This window comes from Myotis myotis, unplaced genomic scaffold (genome assembly GCF_014108235.1).
Source record: "Myotis myotis isolate mMyoMyo1 unplaced genomic scaffold, mMyoMyo1.p scaffold_m19_p_9, whole genome shotgun sequence".
NCBI classification, from domain to species: domain Eukaryota; kingdom Metazoa; phylum Chordata; class Mammalia; order Chiroptera; family Vespertilionidae; genus Myotis; species Myotis myotis.
This window is the reverse complement of record NW_023416401.1, coordinates 50,142,943-50,154,502: the sequence shown is the minus strand read 5'-3', so window position 1 is coordinate 50,154,502 and position 11,560 is coordinate 50,142,943. Positions and strand designations below refer to the sequence as shown.

General features: G+C 45.0%; 1 pseudogene; it reads right to left on the bottom strand.

The window, feature by feature from the left end:
- Nucleotides 1-1,492: 1,492 nt before the first annotated feature.
- On the bottom strand, nt 1,493-11,040 carry LOC118663289 (annotated as a pseudogene).
- Between the last annotated feature and the right edge of the window lie 520 nt (nt 11,041-11,560).

Below are 11,560 nucleotides of genomic sequence, written 5' to 3'. Positions count from 1 at the left end.
CCAACCTGTGACAGAAGGTAAGGGTGGAATCATTCCCATTTTAGAGATGGGAAAACTGAGATGCTGAGAGTTGAACTACATTACTCATGGTGGTGTCTGCAGCTGCCCTTAGAGGCAGAACTGGGACTAAAGCCCTCTCACCCCCAATTTCTAATTCACTCAACTACCCCTATTTGCCTCTAATCATTTATGATCCAACAACAATCACAAGATTTGAACATTGAATATCAAGATGTCTTTAGAATATGAAAAAGTAATCAGAGCATAATCAGGTACTTTCCTAGCCACCCCCCACCCTTGCAGAATTCCTGGAGCTAGTGTTCTTTGTAAAGATGCCCATACCCATGTGATTCTAAGTGTCCTGTCCCCTTGAGAATCACAGCTGAAGAAATAAACTCTTGGAGAGTCTCAGAGAACCGAGTCCTGAAAGTTGAGTCAAACTGCTTAGGCATTGTTCATGGGGAAATTTCAGCCATAGGAGTGTGAAGGAGGTACTTTGAGCACCAGCTATGGTCTTCATTCCCTGGCATGACATCCACTCTCCCTGCCCTTTCAGGTTAGTCCCTCTGTCAACATAGGTAACTCCAGAATTGGGGACATGAAAGGAGCCTCCAGCCCTGTGCTGGGTTGAATGATATTCCCCCCAAATTTTATGTCCACCCAAACCTCAAAATGTATTAAGATAAGGATCGAGATGAGGTCATACCGGGTCCAGCTGAGCCTTAAATCCAATGAGAGCCGAGCCTCCTTCTAAGAGACAGAGGAGGACACACCGAAACACACAGAAGAGGCGAGTGACGCTGGAAGCAGAGATCAGAGGGATGTAGTTATAAGCCAGGGGACGCCCAGAATTTGGGCAACTGCCAGAAGCCAGGGAGAGTCAAGGAAGGGTTTTCCCCTACAATCTTGATTCTGGACTTCCGGCCTCTAAAACTGTGATAAAATGTATTTCTGTTCTTTTAAGTCACCCAGTTTGTGGAAATTGTTGCAGCAATCCTAGGAGATAAATACACTTTCTAATGCGAGTATCTGCCCCTAGCTCTTTACTCAGGCTCTGCTCTTGGGAGAGAGCAAATCCAAACCAAGACAGTAGGTATCTATGTCCTTATATTTATTCCTGCAGGTGGCAAAACTGTGCCTCAATTTCAGAAATAGGGTCACAAAAACATAAAAACATGGCACCCTTTTTGTAAGCAATGGTTATAGCAAGAAGGACCATGGGGGCGTGAGGGGTGGAGGAATATTCTCTTCCTTGACATCCTGGCCTAACAGATCTTTAACAGGTGTAGCCTGCAGGTGCTTCATTTCACTTGTGTGGTTATTGGTTGTGAGGATACTGTTGATCAGGGCATTTTGCCTGAGAAAACTGCTTTAACGATGAGTAGCTCAGAAGACAACACCAAGGTACACCCTTTCTCTTATTTGATAATGTTCAAAGTAATATTTCTTACTTTTTAAAACCAGTGTTTAAAACAAGCTCTGGCCAGTTTTATTAAAGAAAATATTGCTTGACTTTCTTCTCACCAGTCTGTTCTGGCATGCTCCTGATGATATCAGAATCACCCGGGTCAATGGCGGCCAGTGAGCATCCTTGGTAGGATTTTCCAGACCCGGTGCCCAACTCAATGGTATTGGCCTACTACTCAATTTCAGAGTTCCTCAAGCCGGACAGGTGTTGGCGAGGATGACCAGGCGATGACCAGGTTCGCGTTGCCTGATCGTCTTCAGAGTCTGCTTGTACCTCAGCACGTGTTTTCCACTTTTCATACAAACTGAAGCCTAGAGTTGATAGGTTCCAGCAACTTTTTTGTCTTCTTTGCAGCCACCGTTTTCCTGCCTCAGGTGTGGGACAGCCCTCTGTCCCCCAGAAGGTGGGGGAGTGAGATACGCTATTTTACCAATTTTTGAGAGCTCCTGGATGCAACCCATATTTCATCTTCAGGGAGAAAAAGCCTCAAGCTTTACCTTTTATTTAATTTATAATTGTTACTGAAAATAATAGAAAAGCATTAGGAACCTACACTGTATGTTTTCATAAACTTAAATAGCCAGCCAGCCAATAGTCCTTTGTCCCTTTTACAAAAGAAAAATAGCATATCCAGTAAAAAAGTGTCCTCATTAATGATGATTTAAACCTCCAGGGCATCGTTTATCCCCCACTGGTGGATGGCAGAGGGGCCATTTTCAGAGCCCTGGTCGTTTCCAACCAGAACAAGCACTCCTCTGAAAACATCAGGAATGGAGGGAGCAGCAGAAGCAAACGGGGAGGATTACCGACAGAACATCTGACCACAGCGTCTTGTGTCCTTGCGTGTCCTGCATTCCCCCCACCTTCCTCCCTGGGACAAAGTCCCTTGTGTCCTGCGCATCCGCCTCTTTGCCCCTGGTATCTCCCTAAGGATGAGTCAGAGGCGCTGCTGAGCCAAGGAATTTCTGCAGGCTCAGGGCAGCCCTTCAATGTCTGGAGCGATCAAATGCAGCTGAGGAAGGCCCGTGTGAGTGAGAACAGAAGGCACTGAGGCCTCTGGCGATAGGCTTCCAAGAACGGCAGCAGTTTCTGCCATGCCTTCCAAAGAGCCGCGACCCAGGGGGGTTGAAACCTTGGGACTGCTCACCTCTCCCTCCCTCACAGCTCCACTGCCTGTCCAGGAAACGGAGGGGCTACACAGAAGCACAAATATAGCTGAACTCTTGCTACCTGCTAACAGGGGTTCTCAGAAGGGCTTTATCCGTGGTTTCACTTTCCACGGTTTCAGTGACCCAGGGTCAGCCACGGTCTGAAAATAGTAAATGGAAAATTCCAAAATTCAGCAATTTGTAAGTTTTAAATGGCAGGCTCTTCTGCGAAGGGGAATGAAATCTCACGTGGTCTGCTCTGTCCCACCCGGATGTGGTTCATCCATTTGTCCTGATCTCCGCTTAGTAACCCACTCAGGGACCAGATGGACTGATGTGGGATCTCAGTGCTTGGGTTCAAGTCACCCTTATTTGCTTAACAGTGGCCCAAAGCCCAAGAGGAGTGATTCTGGCCGTTCAGATACTCCGCCGAGAAGCCATAAGGTGCTTCCTTTACGTAGAAAGGTGAAAGCTCTAGACTTAATAAGGAAAGGAAAGAATCGTATGCTGAGGTTGCTGGGATCTACCAGTAAGAACAAATCTTCTATTCCTGAAATTGTGAAGAAGGTACAAGAAATTTCTGCTAGTTTTGCTGTCGTACCTCAACCTGCAAAAATTATGGCCACAGTGCATGGTAAGTGCTTAGCTAGTTAAGATGGAAGATGCGTTAAATGTCTAGCTGGAAGACTGAAGAAAACACATCTGATTTATGGCAGTGGTTGCACCAGGAAGCACGGAGCCTGTACGAAGACTTGAGCCTGTACGAAGACTTGGTGTCCCCTAAAACAAGTGACACCAAGCCATTTACTGCAAGTGAGGGCTAGTTACACAGATTCGGGACGAGGCTTGTCATTTTATCGTCTCACATCATCACAAGAAGAAGAAAGGTGAGTACAGAGCAATAAGATATTTTGAGAAAGAGATCACATTTACATAACATTACAGTATATTGTTTTAGTTGTTCTATTTTATTATTAGTTATTGTTGTTAATTTCTTACTGTGAGTAATTTATAACTTAAACTTTATCATAGGTATGTATGTATAGGGGAAATAGTGAATCTATGGATAGGTTTTGGGACTATCCACGGTTTCAGGCATCCAGTGGGGGTCTTGGAATGTATTTCTGTAGATAACAGAGGACTACTGTATTCTCAAGATGTGCACCAAACACATCTTGAGAATATTTTCATGCTTCCTGAACAATATTTTGATAAACTGGAGTGATTTATGAGATATATTCCAACTAGAGGTTATTTGGAGTCACATATCCCAGGATGCTGTGCAGAAATTCAGTAACTCCCGAAGAGTGGTACCTTCTGAAAGTCAGGAGAGACCCACGGAGCTGACTGGGAAACTGCCACAATGCAGGGTGGGGACAGGGGTCAAGAGCCCCAGGGGGCAGTGACCACTGGTCTGGATTTAGACATAGCTCTTTTACTAACTAGCTTTAACTACTAACTAGCTCTCAGGTGTGGAAATACCCCTCTCATTAGCTTACCTGCAGGATGAGCAGGTTGTTCTCTGTGGTTAACCAGATCCCATCTATTCCCAATATTTCTGGATCTTGAAATGCACTCAGCATCCAGGTTATCCTCAGACCACTGGACAGATGCCCAGTGGATCTCTTGGTGGTTCCAAACTTTTCCTAGCCCCGAAAAGCTCATAAATGAAAAAGAAGAGGACTTATAGCTGGATGATCTCCCCTTCCCAAATAATAAGCTTGGCAAACAGCCCCCTTTTCTGGAGAAAATGAATCAGTTAGAAATAAAGGGTTCAGGTCAGGATAGAATTTACAAGAGGCACCTGCAGGAGATCTGTTAAAGAAGAGGCCCGCGGATCGTCTCTCCATAAATTGTCACAAAGATGTAGAAGCAAACCAATAATCATGTTGTCTGCTACTTGGCTGTGTGAAGTGCAGCTGGGAAGGGGCGGGGAGAGAAAAATGCTACCCTCAGTGTTCAATTATGCTATGATAACTGTTTATATTTTATTGAATAAATAATTATCTCTGTGAGTTTAACAAAACACAAAACACAACATAACACCCATTAGTCATCTGTCTGAGGTAAGGCTTAAATATACATTTAACACATGTGTTTTTTTAATTCGGTGCCCTGATTCAGAACAAGGCCTGAGCTATTCATCCCTTCAGGGGGTAAATGACTAGTTCTTTTGGTAAATTAGGTTTTTGTTTTTATCTCTTATTAGAATCTTTGTTTTTGGTTTTTAATTTGTTTGGAACCACAGGCAAGAACAGAGTGGAATATACAGGTTTCTCATCGTGACCTTCATGGGGATTCAAGTCCAGTGGGGTATCCACTGGTCCAGTTCACAAAAAACCAAGAGGCACATGAATATTGTTTAGAACAGGAAGGGAGGCAGACAGCAGAGCTTTAGACTTGTCTTTAAGTTGAATTTGCCTTTAAAAGAGTAGTTAGTAAGCCATCTTTTATAATGTCTGTGCTGGACTAAAAACGAAGGACAGCAATAGCAGATGCAGTGTTGAGATAAAATTGAGAGGTGAGCAGGATATTCTCTCCTGATTATAAGAAGTCAAATCAAAGCCTTCTGTGTCGAATCACATGACAGTTCTCTGTAATTAAAAAATGAAGAAAGGGTCACCTCTGGGGTGCTGGCCTCTGAGGCCAGGTGTTCTCCTCTGGAGACTCTCTTGGCATGACTACATCTAGATTTTCTTGTTCACTCAGACCATTTAGGAAGTTGGAATCGCCATGGGTGGAAATGACAGTGATTATAGGGACTTGGGCTGAATAGTAGGACTCTCTCCTAACACAGAGGGAGGCTGTGAGATTGGCAGAGAGATGCCGGAGAACTCAGAGGTGGGACGACCCGTTGGTGAATATGGAAAAATATATGTATTGCCATGCTGTGGATAATTCAGATAAGGCTAAGCCATTTGGTAGAACTTTCATGAAAATTTTGGGCTACATATGAATTTCTTCACCATCAGGCACTACTTCCTGAAGAACCCTCTGTCTTGGTTTGCTACTGAGCCTAGATCAGGGGTGGGAAAACTTTTTGACTCGAGGGCCACAATGGGTTCTTAAATTGGACCGGAGGGCCGGAACAAAAGCATGGATGGAGTGTTTGTGTGAACTAATATAAATTCAAAGTAAACATCATTACATAAAAGGGTACGGTCTTTTTTTTTTTTTTTAGTTTTATTCATTTCAAACGGGCCGTAGTTTGCCCACGGTTGGCCTAGATCCTCATGGGAAAAGAAGAAAGATCTAGATTTTGTGTTTGCTTCATCTTTGTCAGGTAAGCCATCTTGTTCTAGCTTGAATCTCCTGGGAGCATTCATTGGTGGCTGTGGGTGCCCACCCAGGTGCCCTTTACCTGGCCAGTACTCCTGTTCCCCAACTGCTTAGAGCTGATTCCCTGGAGGGCTGGCCTGGGGCACGGCATCTGCCTTGCCTGTGACTGGATGGCCACTAGGGTACAAAGACAGGGGTGCAAAAGGCCAGTCCCCTGACGTTTAGACGGGACACCTCTGCCACACAGTTAGTGTTCAAGGGCTTTCTTCAAGTTGAGTGACCTTAGGCCCTGATAATTCCTTGGAGAGTTTTGTGTAAGAGGTCATGGTGGCCTGGACAAAACATCACAGCCTTCTGGCTAGAATCCTGCATTTAGGCATGGAGGCCTGATTCTCCCATTGGTGAGAGAAATACTGAAGATTTACTCAAACTGAAGGCGGTGTCTGCCCTCCTTAACCAGCTCACCCCAATGTGCAGCTTCATAGGAGAATGGTGCTGGGAGCCCACTGAGGCAGCTGACACAGAAAAGTAGCATGGTCTCCAAGAAAGGATGTGCTACCAAAGCCAAAGCTTAAGGCAGTAATAACAACTTTGATTTATACCAAGAACTATTTATACTAATTACTAAAATATTGATTGCACATTCAGCAGTGTGCTTGAATTAAAGACAAACCAAATCTGGTCACAGTGCCAAAAGAATCTTATTGCAAACAGTCACCAGTTAGCTTTTCCCTGCAATGATCTGGTGGGATTTACGGAGCTTAGTTCAATGGATGGAGCATTATGCTCAACTAGAGGCCCGTTGCAGGAAGATTCCTGCAAGAATAGGGCTTCCTCAGGCCATCATGCTGCCAAGCCCCGCCCGCCCAGGGCCGCACATGGGGGGTCCTGGCTGGCGGCGGGGCCGCACGTGGGAGCCCAGATGGCGGCTCCCGCTGGCCTGCCCTGCCTGCAGTATGCAAATTAGCCGCCATCTTTGTTGTCAGTTAATTTGCATATTGCTCTAATTGGCTGATGGTTCTAGTGAAGGTACGGTCAATTAGCATCTTTGTCTTTTATTAGATAGGATGACTGTGGCTCATCGCTGTCCTTAAGGAGCTCCTGAATGAAGGCATAAAACAGAAACCAGGATACAATGTTAGTTCTATAAGTGCAGAGTGAGGTAGACACAGGGATGAGGTGCAAATAAATCTGACAGAAGGGGCAGGAAAAACATCAAAGATGAAGGACTAGGGGAGGAGAGGACTCCAGGCACAAGAGAAGAAAGGCCAGACAAGCCGGGATGAAGGAGCTGTACCAATCGCTGAGAAGGCACATTTTATAATAAATTCAATTTGAAATTTATAACCACTAACTTTAGATGGGCCTTTAAAGTGTGATTGCTGCCTGGCATTATCCCTTATTATCCTGCAAGACCCCCAGGACATGCCCCCATTACCTTTATACTCCCACCTTTCCACCCACATGGCTTCTTTGCCAGGCAATCAAATTTATCAATTGTATTCCCTCCTCCCGGCTACTGTACTTATTGTTCCCTTTGCCCCAAATGCTTTTCCCCCAATATTTTCATGGGTTGCTTCTCCACTCCTTCAGATCTGTGCCCAAATGTTAACTTCTCAATGAAGCCTTTTCTGTTTTTCCTACTTAAAATACAGCTCTACTTATACCTCTTCCCTGATTTATGGTTTTCAAGATATTATGCTATGCATTTTATTACTTCTTATAATCTGTTTTGTAACCTATGTGCCGGCAGGGACTTTTGTCTGTTTTGTTCCCGGCTACATTGTGCCAGCCTAGAGCTGTAGTTGACTTGTGGTAAATATTCAATGAATATTTGTTCAAGGACTAAATAAAATGATCTTTTCAACTATACCTAATTCGCTATTTTACCCACTCATAAAAGTATGTGTTTTTTAAAAATTTACAGTTCTAAAATACTTATATATTTTTGAGTCTGATCATTTTACTATCTAGAGGATGGGGGTGAATTCGGTGATTCATAGTTTCTACTGATTCTCACTCATGGTGGCCTATTAGCATGTTTGTTTGTTTTTTCATGCCCTTGATTCAGAATGTATTGGTTGATCTTAACTTCTGGGAGTCCTGAGAGCCTAAGGTAGGGATGCTTTTATCTAGAGAGGACTTGAATTGCTTTTACTGAGGGCTGGGGTCCTAATGCAAGAGTCCCCACTTCTGCTCCCCATCTACTGGGCTGTGGCCAGTGGCTTAGACTAATCATTACAGTGCTGACCTTGGTGGTCAAACTCAAGGCCATGCTGCTTTCCATATTTGCTTGTTCCCCAATTTTCCCACTCTGGGATCATCTCACTATTTTTTTCTCCTTATTTAACACTAGAGGCCTGATGCACAAAATTCATGCAAGAGTAGGCCTTCCTTCCCCCTGGCTGCCAGCACCAGCTTCCCTCTGGCACCCGGGACCCAGGCTTCCCTCGCAGCCCCAGCTTCATTCGGAAGGTCGTCTGGTCTAATTAGCATATTACACTTTTATTATTATAGATGAGCCCAACAATGCAATAACAAAGTCTCTTTTATACAGCGTTAGTTGGGGGGATAGTATACAACACTGCTAGAATAAATCCAGGTTTTCCTTCAGCTCCCACGCATCCCCCTATAGTTGTAAGCTCTGTTTGTGGGAGGTGGAGAGGGGGTGCTGTAACTGTCTCCTGGCTATTTGTTATTCCTCGAGCATAGTGCTTTATCCAATGTACAACTCCTGACTGGCTGCTTAATATTTAAACATCAAACCAGGCAAATTCACATGCTTGCTAATTGTGCCCCTTTAGGTTGATGCTCTGGTTGCATGTAGTATAGTCTTTTCTAATGTCACTCACAAGGATTAAAGCCATGTTGCTGGCACAGTGGCCCACGACCACTGTCAAGCCTGTTGCCACTGTGGTTTGGCCTGGCCGGGCCGGCCTCCCCGAGGCCTGCTTGTTTGTTCTCGTATCCATTGCTTCTTGGCTGTCTTCCCACCTGCTGCCAATGCAGAGTTATTTATATCAAGTCCCAGCAGCTTGGGTGAGCTTTGCTGTGATCACTCATATCCTCAATGCCGTGCAGCCGCAAGCACTTTACACGCGGTGTCCTCGCAGGAAATCCTTCCCCGCTGAGGAGGGGAAACTCCGTTTCCGGGGACAGGGGCAGCTGCTCTGTCCATCTGCTTGGCTGATAAGCCGTCTGCATTTGGACTGGGAGCCTGGGCCGGCAAAACATGCACTGCCTGGAGCATGCCCAAAGAGGCCAAGACAGCTGAGTCACGGAGAGTCACATGGAGACTCCAGTCCTGGGGACTGGAGAGCGCCTCTCAGCCCGTTACTTGTTGCATCAAAGCTCCCAGAAGAAGCGGCCTCTGTTTAGAAGTCACCAATGTTCCCACTCCCAGGCCTGCTCCATGGGCTCTGCAGTGCAGAGACCAATGTGCGCCCCCCTTCAATGACTGACTGTCATCAGTGTCACATTCTGGCTGTGACTCACCAGCTCTTATTTTTTCAACCAATGTAACTTCATTACAGCCAGTATTTCACCGGGAGATATGGGTTAGAGCCAAACCAAGACCTTCTGATGTTCTGACAGTGCTCTAACTCAATCAACAAATTAACCCGCATCTAAGGCACAGATCTCCAAAGAAATTAGATCACCCCTGAAAGGGGTGGGTGGGGAGGGTCAATAATCATTTTAAATGAAATTGAACAGATCATTGATAGTCAAAGCCACACTCTCCTTGGTGCTTGCAGAAGCAGCGTGATGCTGGGGAAAGGGCCAAAGAGAAAATTTATGGCTTGGCAGAATTTTGTGCTGAAAATAAATATTCAAATCAAATTTATGTGTAGGTTGCATGCTATCAAATCCTTATGCAGGGAAGCTGCTACCCGGAAGCCTGCCCCATCCCATGGCCTCTGGGAAGGAGTTTCTGCCAGGGGAATATCAACATTGCACCACTAGACCAGTGTTGAAATCCAGCCGGTGCAGGGAGGTGGCAAGTGTAGGCGGTAAGTTTCAAAACATTCGTTTTGAAACACCCACTGCGCCTGGCATCAGGGGTTCTGCGTCAGGCAGAATCATCTTTGCTGTTTACACATCCACAGAAGGTTATTCTGATTCTCGCATTATAAGCAGACCGTTTCCAGTTCTAGAAAAGCAAAACTGGCTGCTTCTGGCTTTGTGTCTTTTTCTCTCAAATGCAGTGCTTGTCACGGTGTGTGTGTGTGTTACCATTGGTTAAAATGTTCCCTTGGCTCTAAAAGATTCCTTTCTCATTCTCTGAAGGTTAGTCAGAATAAATATTACAATTTGGACTTCGGGTCTTGGAAAGCAGATGTTAGCTACTCGGTCACAATTGTTTCTGGAGAAAGGTAAATAGATTGTGGTGTTCTCTGATAGAGTGGCTGTTTTTATAGTGGTCTTGTAGTAATTCATTCCAAAGATAAGCTAATGTACAATAAACTCTCTCACTGTTGTACACAGTGAACCTTTTAAATATTTTTTTTCATTTGATTTTTATCATAGGATACAAATAATCAGGAATATTGGGGGGGGGACCTTTGGATTTTGATTTAAGTTATATCTGTTTCTCTCTTGTTCTCACTCCTTTAGCATCCTACCCCCCCCCCCTTTCTGATTATTGGCAATTAATCTTATTTCACCCAGAAAATGGAAGGAATCAGAAAAGAACTGCTGTGCCCTAACTCCCCAATCTACCAGCCTCCTTGAGACTGTTCCCATCAGCTTCAGCTTCACTCCATTACTCTAGTGGCCTGTCCTCCCACCCCTCCCACCTACTCCAAAACTGCTCCTATGACTAACCGTTCTCTTTCTGGCTCTGGATCCTTCCCATGAGCATACAAACATGCTGTCATATTTCCCATCTTAAGAAACCTTCTTGACCCATTTCCCCCATACCACCCCTGCCAGAGCCAGTTTCATTTCTCTGCTTCCCCTTATATAGGGACTTCTTTCATCAGAGCAGCTTCCACTTCCTTTTCTCCCATTCTCTCCTGGACTCACTCAGATCAGCTGTTTGTTCCCATTAAAAGTGAACCCACTCTTGTCAAAGTCACCCACGTGGTCCCCAATGCCAAAGTCAATGACGATGTCCAGTGTCTGGGTTGAGGATGGTGTCTTCATCAGGTCAGTTCTGTGAAATGCTTTGGGGACATCCTTCCTGTTTCAGAAGTCCTGGTTATGAAACCCTCGCAATATTGTTGGCACCCTTTCCATAAATTCCATTTTGGTTTAAATTAACTGGAGCTAGTTTCTGATGTTGTAGTAAAGAGCCCTGGACTGATTCATTGGTGGAGCTAGAACAGCCGTGGGCAAACTATGGCCCATGGGCCGGATCCGGCCTGTTTGAAATGAATAAAACTAAAAAAAAAAAAGACCGTACCCTTTTATGTAATGATGTTTACTTTGAATTTATATTAGTTCACACAAACACTCCATCCATGCTTTTGTTCCAGCCCTCCGGTCCAGTTTAAGAACCCATTGTGGCCCTCCAGTCAAAAAGTTTGCCCACCCCTGAGCTAGACTGACATGGTTCTGAAGAGTCATTCCTAAAATTCAATGATTTGGGAGATTTCCTTGGGCCCGCACCTGCGAGGAGGAGTGGGGAGCACTGTGGTTCCATCTGCTGATAGTTAAACAACAG